This window comes from Alosa alosa, chromosome 16 (genome assembly GCF_017589495.1).
Source record: "Alosa alosa isolate M-15738 ecotype Scorff River chromosome 16, AALO_Geno_1.1, whole genome shotgun sequence".
In the NCBI taxonomy this organism is placed as follows: Eukaryota; Metazoa; Chordata; class Actinopteri; order Clupeiformes; family Clupeidae; genus Alosa; species Alosa alosa.
In genome coordinates this window covers 9862831-9877948 of record NC_063204.1, presented here as the reverse complement: position 1 = coordinate 9877948, position 15118 = coordinate 9862831, and positions in this window count along the sequence as shown.

Genomic DNA, 15118 nt, shown 5'->3' with positions numbered 1-15118 from the left:
CAATTTGATTGTAAACGAACTTGTAATAGACAAATCGTTCACCTAGCATAGACGTAGTGAATGAGTGAGTCCCCTACTGAGAAAACCAGCCATGCAACTTCCTAAGAGAGGCGCCCCGACACTGATCTACTTGACAAATCTAGGGACAATTGTGAAACATTACCTTGTCAGTATTGGAGATAGCTTTTGCCTGTTGTTAAAGGAGAATTCCGGTGTGATATTGACCTAAAGTGTATTGAAACATGATACCGAGTGTGAACGTATGTCTCATAGCCCATCTCAGCTTGTCCCCTGCACTCCAAAATCTGGCTTAGTTAGCCGATGCTACCAACAGCTCTTTCAATAGTGGTGCTTCGCATCGGCTAGCCATGCAAATAAATCACTGTTTTACACCCATTTACGAGGCTCAATGTATCTCCACACTTCATTGGTAGACTTCGAGGGCCCTGACATTTAAAACGAGACATTGAGAACTTTGAAAAAGCACTGGTAGTTTACTTTACAAGACGATTTATACAGACAGTATCTTCACGAAGTTTAGCGCTTGCAGCCATCTTGAATTTAGTCACGATAAGTCGAAAGCAACGAGTAAGAATGAACAGTTATGATAAGGGATCAGATTCCAAAAATAATTCAGTGGAAATGCATGGATTCCAGTTTCTTCCAGTAGCAGCAACTGGAATCCATGCATTTCCATTCTTACTGGGCTAGCATGCAGTAGCCTGAAAGTTGTCGGTTCAATTCCCGGCTTCCACCGTTGTGCCCTTGAGCAAGGCACTTAACCCCAAGTTACTCCGGGGACATGTGATCCCTTGTAATATAGCTGACATATGTAAGTCACTTTGGTCAAGAAGTGTCTGCTAAATGTAATATATATGTTGATATAATTTGAAGTGATTGTCATCTTTATAACAAAAAATCTTGGAGACTCTTGGAGTACCACTAGAAGGAGTCCGCGTACCACCAGTGGTACCCGTAACACAATTTGAGAACCACTGCCTTAAAGCAACACCAAAGAGTTTTTGTACCTTAAAATAATGTTTCCAAAATCATTTCAGTCGTTCATCAACTTGTAACAGGGTGAACGGCACTTCTGCATTCGCTTTGCGGCCCTCTATCGGCTATAACCGCACTATGTAAGTTTGCCAGATCGGGTAGCGGATCTGTAGGCTAGTTCAATGGAATGAGGCATAAGAAACTACAAATTTGACTTGCATCTGATGTCGCAATACATTGTACTTTCATAAATCGTACAACATATTCTACCTTGTCTGTGGACATTGTTATTTGCAAAGCAGGTGCTGGATAAACAAATAGTAGCCTATGCGTGCGACAACACCTGAGTTAGTCCGCTCAGCTGTGACTTATCAACATTCCACAGCGTTGCAATAAACAGCTGAAAAAACGAACGATTTTAGCTCTAAAACTCATTTAGTAATTGATTTCATATTTATTTATTTCATGAGTGACCTTGGTATAAACGGGATAATGCCCTTTCGATGCGTCCATTATCAGAAATAAATGGACTTCGCAGAAGCAACCGTCCTCCGTGAAGGTTCACGCCTCCGCGTCGTCCATTTATTTCTTATAATGGACACCTCGTCGGGCATTATCCCTTACTTATTAGGGTGGGGGGGGGGCCCTTAGAATCATCCTAACCCACCCCCCCCCCAGTGGCCCCTTGTGTTCTATGCATGTGAGCATACTCTGAAACATTTGCACACTGGCTATTCTCCTCTCAAAATACTAAATAAAACAAAGCTGTGTACACACAATCCTTGATTTTACATTGACATAACACACACACACTCTCTCTCGCTTTCTTTCTCTCTCTCTCTCTCCTCCTCTCATTGCAAAGCATATCACATGCTGTGTGTTTCTCCCTCATTGAGGCAACATCATGACGGCAAACAAGCTTTGATCGTTCTGTTGAGTGTTAGCTCTACTGTACCTACACTTTCAAAGCACCCCGACACTATTTTTCACGTTGCAAGTTAGCGATTATTGTAAAACTGTGATATAAAGTGCTTAGACACACTCACACTCAGAATGTTGGTACACACACACACACACACACACACCCACACACACACACACGCTACAGAGGAAGTAGAACGGTCTCAGTTCTCAGCAGGTTCTCGTTACGTAAAGCAGCTGGGCTCTGCTTGCATCTATTTGTTTGATGTTGACGCAGAACGGTTTGCACACGTGAATGCTTTCTTCGATATCATTACAGGATGTAATTATATGTTAATGCCATGCACAGCATATTCAGAAGGCCACACAAGCACCCACACAATCTCACTGGCACACAATGTTCATTGCTTTCTTCTTTTGCTCACACGCACACATTCACAGAGAGACACACACAAATCACTAAGTTCAAATCCGTGATATGGTCGCACAAACAAACATACGTAATGAATTTGCCTCATTAGTTCCAGAGTGAGAACGTCACCAATTTGTGTTTCATTTTTCCTTATCTGATAATGGCAATATGTGTGTGAGGAGTGTGTGTGTGTGTGTGTGTGTGTGTGTGTACTTGTCCGTTTGTTTGTGATTACCTGAACACGGGAGTATGGATACCATTAGTATGAGCATGAGTCTTTGTGTATCATCTGATAATGGCAATATGTGTGTGTGTGTGAGTCTTTGTGCATGTGAAGAGTAGAGTGGGAGTGCTATATTACAGGGCATCAACAAAATAATTATGTGTCAGAACAATCCACACCGACGTGGCGTCACATTAAGCTTACCTGATTGCGCATTGCGCCACAGCTCTGGAATACATTGACAATAGGAATAGGAGAGCTGGCTCTGTAGTGGGAGCTGAACTGGAGTGCATCACTTCAATATCTGACAAAAGGACCCTGAACAAACTGATCAATATTTTGGACAATGAGTGTCATCCACTCCACAGCACTATTGTAAAGCAGAAGAGCCTGATCAGCTGGAGACTTCGGTCACTGCCTTGCACACAGACAGACTGAGGAAGTAATTTGTCCCCGGGGCCATTGAACTGTTCAATGCTTCACTTAAGGGAAGAGGAGAGATAGACTTCTCTGCATATATATATATATATAGTTTTAATATATATATATATATTTTAATATTAACTTGCCTACTCTCTTATATGTCCATAATTAGACTTACTCATTTGCACCATCACCCTGACACTCACTCACACAGAGCACCTTACCTTACTATGCACAAAGAATCACAGGCTCAGTCCCTGCCTCAGTCATTGCAAGCACCTCATGATTAATCACCACTATGTATACTGTTTTTAGACTTGATTTAGATTCAGTGTTATTTAGTATAATTTGTATTTTAGTATATTCTTTATCTTCTACTGTCCTTATTGCTTAGTTGTGTTTTTTATATTATATACTTTTAATTACTTTTTCTGCTGTTAGTGAATGTTGTGTGTGATGTCTGTATGCTACAGAAACCTTAAATTTCCCCTTGGCAATCAATAAAGTATCTATCTATCTATCTACCTATCTATCTATCTATCTATCTATCTATCTATCTACATTATGTAGCATTTTGGCCTTCTCTTGAAGCAAACAGTCGTGTTAAGAATTGTTGAATAGCATATGTAAGTCCGCCTTTGTCTCGTCTCTCTCTCTTTGTCAAATGTTTCTCTCTTTCTATGTGTGCACGTGTACGTGTGCACGTGTATGTGTGTGTGTGTGTGTGTGTAAGTGCAATTTCAGTAAACACCATGGGGATGCACTGCTACTTTGTCTGTATAATTGTGATGTCTACCAGTACTTGTTTTTCTAGAAGCTGAGGGATCAGGGAGTTAGAAGTGGCAGCCTGTATCTGTCCACAAAGGCCTGCATGTACACACGCAACACAAACACACACACACACTGCATCTGTGGCCTACTGGTTAGTGCTTCGGACTTGTAAACGGAGGGTTGCTGGCTCGAACCCCGACCAGCAGGCAAAAGTGCCCTTGAGCAAGGCACCTAACCACTCACTGCTCCCTGAGCGCCGCTGTTGTTGCAGGCAGCTCACTGCGCCGGAATTAGTGTGTGCTTCACCTCACTGTGTGTTCACTGTGTGCTGAGTGTGTTTCACTAATTCACGGATTGGGATAAATGCAGAGACCAAATTTCCCTCACGGGATCAAAAGAGTATATATACTTACTTATACAAATATACATACTTATACATACTTATACTTATACATTTGGGCTTTTGCTGATATGATGTTTTTTTTAAATCAGCACAGAGTGGATGTGCTGTTCCTTGTCCCGGTCAACTTGTTATGAGTGTGGATGTTTTCAGTCTGTGACATGTGAAGGTGTTGGAGACAAGAAACAGCACCTGTCTCAACTAAGGTTGTTTGCAGGTAGCATTGTGATTCTTCTTCTGTTGTTGTTGCTGTTGTTAAATTCAGAGATCTTGATTCTGGTAGGCTGTCGGCAATTGACAAATGTCTTGGGCTGTTAAATTCATTGGCAAAAAAGGTAGGTGGCAGACTATATTTTTTCTTGGTCTTCAGTTGAAATTGCTTTGCAATTTGAATGAAAACCAAGAGGGACAAGGCACATGGAAAATAAATAAGCTTTTGTGTGACTTTTTGAACATTGTTCAAAATGAATATAAATATTCATCCAATATGAATCCAATGCTGATGTCTCCAACTCTAAAATCCATATTGCAGATCATATTGATATTGATGTGAAAAAAGTCTTTTTTTTTTTTTTTTATCTACATGTAAATCCTGCTTCACCTTTAACAAATGTGTTCACCTACACTATGTCAGAAACAACTATAAAGAGGAAATCATGATAAATCTTCTGTTTACCACCGGAGTTAGGAAGCCTTCTCAGAATCTCATCCATGAATCCTATTATGCCATTATAATAGAATAGAATAGAATAGAATAGAATAGAATAGAATAGAATAGAATAGAATGCCTTTATTGTCGTTGCATATAGCAACGAAATGAAATTGCACTTCCCCTGGTGGTGACACGTATAACAAGACAACATAGTAAAAACATGAACTAAGACATGTATCCACTACAAAGCAGGATGTGGTACTGAACACTATGACAGCCAGTATGCCTGTATTTGTCATGAGCATGAGTATAAACAAGCAGTTGAGGGAGGGGTAGTGAAAAGGTGTCTAGCCCTGTGTCTGCTGTGTGAAGTAGGACACACTAATCACCTCCTCTCCATGTCACTCCCAAACAGCTCTGAAGTGCCACTGTGACCACTTCACAGGCCACAGATGGGACTGTGAAGAGTTTGGGTCATTCTCTCTCTCTCTTTCTCTCTCTCTCTCTCACACACACACACACACACATATATTATATACAATCTCTTACACTCTCTTTGTTATGAACAGAAATACGTAGACACATTAATGGAGTTATCTGTAAATAAACAGGATAGGCACTCCAGAGTTGATCTACTGTGGCTACAATGGGTCTCTGTGGTAGTCATATCTACTCCATAACCACTGGATTTGGAGTGCTCTTGAGAGTGGATGATTATGTGCTAGTGTTTATGAGAAAAGGGGGAGAGAGAGAGAGAGAGAGAGAGAGAGAGAGAGTTATACAAAAGCAGAAATTGAACAGTTTTATATTTTTTTGCAGGCAGACAGACAGTGAAACAAAAGCAGAAATGGCAAGGAGTTTTAACATTTTTGTAGATAGACTGACACACAGAGAGAGACAAGACACAGAAACAAAGGCAGAAATGAAAGAGAGTTTTATTTATGTTCTTAAGATCAGTGAAGTGTAGAGGGTAGAAAAGCCAGAGAAGCGAAAGAATGCAGCGAGTGAGTCGGAGCATAGGCTACCTACGAACGGATGGACACAGTAATTGCCTAGGGTCTGCTCAGGAGCTGAGGGCAGCATGAAAAGTGAAAACCTTCGAGCGAACGAGGGCTCCCATTCCCAGAGAAAGTCTTGCGGGGGAATCTTATCATCCCCATCTCTCTACTAACCTTGCCCAGGGCCTCTGCTGCTTTCCAGAGCTGGGTTGAAGGTCTGGGAGCTGGAGTGAGGATGACTAGGGAGGTTCGATGGAGAGAGAAAAGAGAGATTTGAAACAGCCCATCTCTATGGTGCTTCAGCAAACACTGTGAAATCTGTGGCTTAGCAGCACATTCTCTCGATCAGTGTTACAGTGTGATGAGCTAACCGCACCATAATGCTACATTGTCAGGTGTGCTTGCTGGGGAGAATATAAAGTGAGGACTGGACCTGAAGGTCATTGGCATGCAGTGTGTGAATAGACACGTTCAGAGTACGTTACCCTCATCCTAAGCTGATAACCGAAGCTATCGACACATCCCATCTCTCTCTATCTCTCTCTCTTTCCCTCTCTCTCCCCATTTCTCCCCATCTCTATCTCTCTACTAGGGTTGGGTGATGTCCCCTTATTTGGCATTTGACGATGTGTACAGTAAAACATTGGGATGGACGATGATATTGTCGGGGGGGGTGTGTGTGTGTGTGTGTGTGGTGGCGGGGGGGTAGTTACCATAATGTCTACAAACAGAAATAAATGCATAATGTTCTACATAAAATGACATAGATTACAGTTACAAAGCATATTTAGGGCCTGATGAAAATGGACAGCTAAGAGACATAGGTGTGTGTGTGTGTGTGTGTGTGTGTCTGTGTGCATGTGTGCGTACCTGTTTATGTGTGTCTGTGCTTGTGTGTGTGTGTGACCTAAGATTTCGTATGTGGCTCGCTCGTGGCACAAAGGTGTGCAATCTCGATTTTGAAGATTTTTTAATGCTTATTTGAAAATATTTACGTATTTACGTAGGACATTTATCACAGCACTGCACTGTTTCCAAGGGGACCAGTTTCAGTGGAGCTCCACCCCATGGATCGTGTACTGACAGGTCTCACTTTGATGATAGTCAGTCGCAATTTAAAAAACGGATTACTCGGGAACCGCTTGTGGGTTAAGATGCAAGATGATTTTCATGTCTGACCTCAACAATAAAGACTCCCTGTATGCAGTTTGCTTGCATAAAATGATTACGCGGATTTTGCAACAACACGCTAGCAAACATGGGTAGGCCTATGTAGTGAGCACTCAAAATAAAAGTATGTGCAATAAACTGACGCTTCGAATAGCCCAGGCTACTTTGGACTTGAGACTTTGACTAAACAAACGACAATTCCGTCTGCAAGGTCCCAAATTGAAACGAGCTATAGGCTAATGCCACATAGCTAACGTTAGACAACAAGTTGCAGACTGAGCGACGTCACTTATCACGCCATCAAACACATGTATGTAGTGACCAGTCAAAAATAAAAGTATGTGCAATAAACTGACGCTTCGAATAGCATTAGGAAGTTATTCAGTAAGCTTTACACACTTAACTCAAAACAGTTGTTAGGCTTATGTCCTTCTGATCTGTAGAAATGTCACATGCAGCCATGCCTTAATTTATTACACATGTATTAGAGGCCACATTAATTATAGGCTAATATATTATAATATTCAGTATTCATTATTGAATGCTTAGCTGGAATGTTGTTTCCCTATCATCCTATTTTTAAAGCAGGTATATCTGTGGGCATGCAGTTGAGCTACGGGTTTTCTTCAGGAATGGCATGTTTGAACGGGCACTGCACTAGTTAACAATTAATTGATAAACTTTTACAATACTTTGAGCACTGATGCAGTCAGCATAGGACTCTTACATTGTTTGCAGGTAAGCCTACATTTCATTCCGTTTTCGATGGCAAACGCGAAACAGCGTCAAAACAACCACCAGTGGACAAAAAGAGTATTACATGTGTACTCGTCATAGAGAATGAATGGGGGAAATTGCGGAGGTTATAGATTCTCATACTCCCGTGCGGGCTGGGTGCTATATACCACGAACATGTTTTGGGGGGCCACGCAAAATGAGGTGGCGGGCCGTAGTTTGCGGACCACTGGTCTATAGAATTACTGTGCGTCTGGTGTGTGGGGGCATGTCATCACAATGGTTTCTTCCCATCATGATCAACCATCGGCCCAACCCTACTCTCTACTCTATCCCCCCATTCTCTCTTGCTCTCACACACACACATATTCACACACACACATATTGCATAAACACACATTGCATCACCACGGACGGACTGCATCAGTACATGAATCACGCCAATGAAAATGCAGACTATCATTATATACCTGTTTCTTTTTTGCCATTAGCTGAAATGACATTTAGAAACGACTGAACAGGTTCTTAAATGTCAAATGTCTGTAGTTACTCCACATCACCAGCTTGTGCCAGTTATAACCACCAGTCAGATAGAATAGAAAGTGATTTTTTTATATATATTTTTTTCTAGGCGTCCTATCTTTTTCTTTTCCACAGGTAATTACTTTCAGAACAGAAACGCATATGAATGTGCTTTAATGCCAGTAAAAGTCATTTTGGATCAGGGGAGATATATATCGGAAAGAGTGTGAATTAAAAAAAAAAAACTCTGTAATGTATGATCCAGAGTCGGAATTTAGATGTTATTTATTGATCTGGGGAGCATTGATCCTTTGGCTATCTGTATATGCAATCTGCATGTGTAATATATAGACAAATGCAGTCTGTGGCCCCTCAGCCCTGGTTATTGGCTGTCAGCAGAGGGCTGGTTCACCGCTTTTAGGCTTATCCCATCTACAAACAGGATGAGCGGACAGGCAGCGAATGCTAATGGGGGTAGCAACAGACGTAAATGGGCTTTGATAAAGAAATGCATGGGTGCTCTGGTAAAAATAGATTTTTTTTGAGTGGTTTGTGAAAAGCTCCAGCAATTGTCCTTGCTGAGCATTATTAGTTATACTCACATTGAAGATCCACACAGAAAACGCACACACACACACACACACACACACACACACACACAGACACACAAACAGAAATAAATGTCAAGTCAAGTCAAGTCAAGTCACACACACACACACTCACATACACACACACACAGAGACTACAGAAACATGCAACTCTAACAGACACACACACACACACAGGAACACACATTTGAGCGCATGCTCTATCTCTCTCTCTCTCTCTCTCTCACACACACACACACACACACACACACACACACATTTAGCCTGTTCAGTGAAAATGAGGCGTCTGATGAAAGAACAGCCTGACGGGCAGAAAAAAGGGTTGAAATGGTGTTATTTTTATTCATTTCATTTTGCCCTTCTTTCTTTCTTTCTTTCTCTCTTTCTCTGTCCCCCACTCTCCCCTTCTCCCCTCGGTCCGTGACTGCTCTGTTGTCAGTGTTTAGCCAGTAGTTATAAAAAAAATCTCCCCAGCTTTGAAGCACACACTCGGGTCCTGATCTTCACGTCACGCTCTGACCCACCACATCAACACACACACACACTCACACACACCTATCGCCAGAGCTCCAATAGCTGGTTTAGTCTCGGATGCTAAGGTCTACAATATGAGGAGGCACTCCAGCACCGGGCCACTGTGGAGACCCAGCCACAGGCAGCAGCGCTTCGCTCCCAGAAATCAATATAGGACCAAACTATATCAACAAGGCACCACACACATAAACATGCTTCAGTTAAAACAGGACCAAACTATATCAACAAGGCACCACACACATAAACATGCTTCAGTTAAAACAGGACCAAACTATATCAACAAGGCACCACGCACATAAACATGCTTCAGTTAAAACAGGACCAAACTATATCAACAAGGCACCACACACATAAACATGCTTCAATCCACATCCACACACAGTTAAAACAGGACAAAACTATATCAACAAGGCACCACACACACATAAACATGCTTCACACAGTTAAAGGATTCCGCTATACACCCCTTTATTCTTTAACTATGGAAGATGGGAGGCATAAGTGGAGCTGGTGGGTTGCGAGCGGTGTAACGCTGGTGCTGCAACTTCAGCAGGTGGACTGCGAATAAATAACCTGACTGATTGAAGAAGGGGGCGTGGCAAATTCCGTCATGCTCTCCCGAACATCCATCCAAACTTCCGTTTGTAAACGCCATATAAACATGCTTCAATCCACACACAGATAAAACAGGACAAAACTATATCAACAAGGCACTACACTCTAAAGGTCTTCAGGGTTGAAACTGTTGGGTCATTGTGTGGGGTTGTTTTTACTTATTTTGGGTTATTTTCTGTAAGCCAGCTTGTTGGGTTGATAGTTTAGGACAGCGCCCCTCCCCTTCCCCACCTGACGTCAGTACACTACCTAGCACCAGGGTGTCTTTAACACGGCTGCATAGTTATTTGAGAGTTCAGGCGAAATCATTATTCTTTCAACCGTCCATGCAGTACAGCAGCTGTCAACATGCAATGGAAATCAGGCGGTTTCGGAAGGTATGTATCTGCTTTTATCAACAGGACCCAACACAGTCAAAACAGGAGACAACTATATAATATTGACAGGGCACTACACACACACAAACATGCTTCATTCCACACACAGTCAATATAGGACAAAACAACTGGAATGATTATAGTGGCACTAAAAACTGAATCAGAATATTTGTATTTGAATGCATTTGCATTTGCTGAATCCCATAAACCTGGAACTGCCTACTTTTCTCTGATACATAAATGATCCTCACTGAAAATCACATTATCTATGCACTTTCACGTTCAGTTCTCACAATTCAGTTTCAGTGTGTGAAATTCAATTTCAATCTAGTGGGTTGCAACAGCTGTTTAAGAAGAGCAATCGAGAGCAGATCGCAGGTCTTACGCCTCTCGATAAAGTCATAGACATGATTAATAGCCTAATTGATAAATAAATAGGGCAGAAATTAAAGGAGGGGTCCGGTGTACTCACAACCTAGGTATATTTATGGATGATAATGAGTTTAAACCTTCTTTTGGGAGCAAAAAACATTAATCGGAAGAGTTTTGAGCAACATCACAAAATTACTTACAGCCTGTAGCAGCAGCCTAGCCTGGCCCCGCCCACCTAGATCTTCTTTCAGGGAGATCTAGTCATTTGCTGGTCGGCACCATCTTGGAATTAAATCCCTACAACACAAATCTTGCGTGTAACCTGTGGAAACGGTGTAACCTTTGCAGATGATTTCTCATCTTTTGCTACTGGGAATGTCCAACCATTCCAGTTTAAACAAATACGGGTCAGCTGAATGTAGCTTTACCTAGTGTTAAACTCAGTGATTACGAATACTTCACAACTTGTATAGTAAAGTGACATCCGATGTAGACTTCATAAGATATTCATGAAATATTTACAAAGGCTGGAGAGAAAAACAGCAATGCTGCTTTGCGATTGTTGGACTTTTATTTTGACAAGTTGTCATTGTTATGTCTTCCACATTCATTAAAAGGTTTGGTATGAATGTTGAGTCATGTCTCATGAAACAGTCATGAATGCTTTATGTGCAGTTTATGACAGCTGCTATAAATGTGTTATGAACTCACCCGTCAAGTAAAGTGTTACCGGTCTGTTTAGTGCAGAGGTATGAATGATGTCAGTATTGCTGTTTGATTTGTTTCCTTGTATTTATGGGCTTAGGTGTGTGTCCTTGTGGTGTGAGTGTGCATGTTGTAACAGTCATCACATCTTCTCAAAGCCAAAACACACCATTACCAGTCACAACTGTGGACCCAGTCATCTGGCAAATGCCTGTCTGCCTGTGAATATTAATGAGTCGTATTGATTCTGCGAGCCATGGGGTGTGTGTGTGTGTGTGTGTGTGTGTGTGTGTAAGCATGCAGGGTAAGGGAGATTGTAGTGTGTTTCGTTCATATGCATAATTCAGGGGCCTGTAAATAATGCAGCGAGTTGAAGCATTTACTTTAGAAGATTTGTAGGGAAAACAGCTTGTTGTCAAAGCACTGCTCTTTACAAAGCGCTGATCAGACATATGCATACACAAACACACATGCATGCACACACTCATACAAACACACACTCTCACTTACCCGCAAAACCACCTCTTCTCTCCCTCTTGGAAATGAAACATGTATGCCTGAGCAGAGCATATGCGTATACGTGTGTGTGTGTGTGTGTGTGTGTGTGTGTGTGTGTGTGTGAATGTATTCACAAAACAGATCCTATCAACTACAGCATCCAGAAACTAGATGATGAAGGTGCAGCCCTCAAACCACACCATGAATATTTAACCCCTGGGAGTAAGAGAAGAGAGTAGGTGTGTGTGTGTGTGTGTGAGCAGAGCATGTGTGTGTGTGTGTGTGTTTTCCATGTGTGTTTGTGTTTATGCACAAGGTCTGAATGATTATTATTTGAATAATTTAGCGAGGATAAATATCACAAGCCATCGCTCTGAGCAAATCACATTTCCATGCTAGGTGAGATCATACTGGGGAACTAATCAGTGCTGGACACGCCACAGATCTACACTTCGTCACTTAGGAACCCCACTAAGCTCTTCCACAGCCAGTACTTTGAAGGCTGCCTCTCTCCATTTTTACCCATTATCAATCTTGCATGTAGCACATGTACACACCATCTTGTCGTCATGCGATCTTGTACAGTATGTACATGTATCATGTCCATGCCACATGTTTTTATCAAGATGTGTGTATGAATTCATGGGCCTGCTTTTGGTTCGCTCTTCTCCTCCTCCTCCCCTCCATTCTCTCTTCTCCTGCTCTCCTCCTCCTCTCTCTTCTCCTCCTCCTCTCCTCCATGCTCTTTTGCTCCTCCTCTCTCTTCTCCTCCTCTTCTGTCTTCTCCTCCTCCTCTCCTCCATTCTCTCTTCTCCTGCTCTCCTCCTCCTCTCTCTTCTCCTCCTCCTCTCCTCCATGCTCTTTTGCTCCTCCTCTCTCTTCTCCACCTCCTCTCCTCCATTCTCTTTTCTCCTCCTCTCTCTTCTCCTCCTCCTCTCCTCCATGCTCTTCTTCTCCTCCTCTCCTCCATTGTCCATCCTCCACAACTCACCACCCCTCCATCACACCCCCTTTTCAATCTACCCAGTCAGCCCTCTAAAGATGGGTGCCATTTTATGATCAAGGCTCTGCTCAAGGTTTATTCCTGTTAAAAAGGAGGGATTTCGTTCCCTTGCCACCATCACCTTAGTTCTTGTTCTAGAGGGGTTTGGGTTCTGAGCTATGTACATTCAATTGTCATTGAAAATAAATATAGAATTACTACTCTTTAGTAGTCTGTTTGTGGATTACGGACTATGACCTAGCCACTGGCTAGAAGCAAGCTATTACTGCCTTTATGTTTGTTTAATGGACTTCCTTTGAATATGGGACTGTGAATCTTCATTGTGTTGTCAGCGAGTGCACCTTCTCCCAATAAAAATCTTTGGCTGTGGTAAATAAGTAGCCAAACAGCAACAGAAAAACATGAATTAATGAAACTATGGATCAGAGTGGTGTTTTGTGTTGATTTGTGTCAACATTTCAGTTGAAAAGGCGGCGGGAAATGCATCTGGGTCACTATCAATGCCACAATGAGAGCTCTGTGAGGGACGTGAATGGAAATAATTGAGATGCAGCGATGCCAACTCTGTTTGAACCTTCTCCATGCCCGTAGCTGCTTTCTAATAGAGGTCAGTGTAACGGCATATATTGGCAGAGGAGAGAAAGGGAAAAAAGAGGGAGATGAGTGGCAAGAAGTAGAGATGAAGGACAAAAAAGAGAGGTAGAATAGAACAGACTGAATGAATGACAAAAACTTAGGTTGACATGACGGACTAAAGTCTCGGTTGTGAGACATTCCACTTATGAGAGAAGAAAAAAGAGGGACATGAAAGGAAAGGAGAGGAAGGACAACAAAAAGAGACAGAATAGAAAAGACTGAATGAGAGGAGACAAAATAACGAGGCGGACATCAGAGACTACATTCGTAGTTGTGAGACATTCCGCTTTGCCGTTTTGTCACGGATGTGGTCACACACTGCTCGGCGTTCAGGAAGCTGCAGTGGCCGTTGTGTGGAGCGGTGGCAGCCCCTGGATGCCAGGTGGACATGCCTGCCTGTATGGGTGATAATTGGAAATTAAAAGCATAATGAGCTCTTTGGGGTGCCACAGTCATTACTTTTTCAACTGAATCACACTGTCAACAACAACAAGAAGCAAGTAAACGAGAGAGCATACAAACATATGATATTCTTTTCTCTTTAATGACCAATTCCCCAGAGTCTAGTTATTTCAAAGCATTTAAAACACCCACATAGTAACCTAGTAAGGGGCCACTGTTGAATGCAGGAGTGCCTCAATGGTATTTGGTGTCTAAAATCCATACTACTTAAATTAGACTTGACACTAGCGCTTTCTTTATAGCTGCCTATATGCTACATGTGCGCTATGTTAAATGTTGTGAAAATGTATTGTTAATCACAGGGGATGCACTTTGCCAACAGCTAATATGCTGACTTCATATCTGTGACTGTTTTTTTCTGCACTTGAGACTCTCAGGTGATTGTACAGTTTATTGTCTTGTCAAAACAAGGCTGATTCTTGTTGATTTCTAAATTAGCAATAAGGGATATTCACCACAACTAAGCCTAAAGAACACAAGAGACTGTGCAGGCAAACTGCTGCATGGGCAAAGATCCAAACAAGGAGCCCTCGCAAACACCCCCATGTGCTCCCTACTGGGAGGGATAACAGTTCACAATTGGCAGGATCCTATAGCAGAGAAGAGGAAAGCTGGGTATATATAGCTGCAATGATGAGTCATGGGCATGTTCTCATTCTTGTCTAACTACACTTTGGAAAGGGCTTTGGGCTCCATACGGCTTTAAATTTGAACCTAGCCTCAGTGAGGAGTTTCCCCACATATCCACCTTGGCCGGAGGTTTCTAAAATAATAATTTTCAGTGATAAAATCTCTGTTTTCGTGTAAATGAATAATATGCTTTTCTCCTATGTGTAAACGGGGTCTTAGGGACTGTTCGTTATTTATAAAAGGGGCCACCGGAGGGCTTTTGAGTGCTTCAATCAAAAGTTGAATGACCCTCCCCTACCTGCAAGAAATTTTTCCACGACCCTCCAGCAGAATTTTCTAAAAAGACATGACCCTCCCCGGCCGATTGTCTTCCGCCCACACTCTTGTGCGCTATAATTACCAAGGGGGCAGACGAACGTTCGGAGAGCGTAGACACTATGGCGGATCTGAGGCTA